Consider the following 332-nt stretch of genomic DNA (forward strand, 5'->3'; position numbering starts at 1 on the left):
ATTTCCTGGCTGAGACTGGAAACAAAGACATCATTTCTAAATTTACATCATAGAGACAAGTTTTTCTTAACTGCAGATGAACAAAAAAGGGTTACATGTTCTATGTTTAAGAAGATGCAATTTATTCATGTTTAATATATTCTTACCAGCCTACGTTGACTTTAAACAAGTTTTTTTAAGGTGTCAAAGCAGTTTGGAGAGAAAAACAAAGTAAAGAACAAAAAAAAGGAAAACGATTAATCGGTTATTAAATTAGTCATCGATTATTTTAATAATCGATTAGTCGTCGATTAATCGTGGCAGCCCTAGCTGTAGTACTTGAAGCCGGTCTT

Source organism: Austrofundulus limnaeus, unplaced genomic scaffold, assembly GCF_001266775.1.
Source record: "Austrofundulus limnaeus strain Quisiro unplaced genomic scaffold, Austrofundulus_limnaeus-1.0 Scaffold121, whole genome shotgun sequence".
Taxonomy (NCBI): Eukaryota; Metazoa; Chordata; class Actinopteri; order Cyprinodontiformes; family Rivulidae; genus Austrofundulus; species Austrofundulus limnaeus.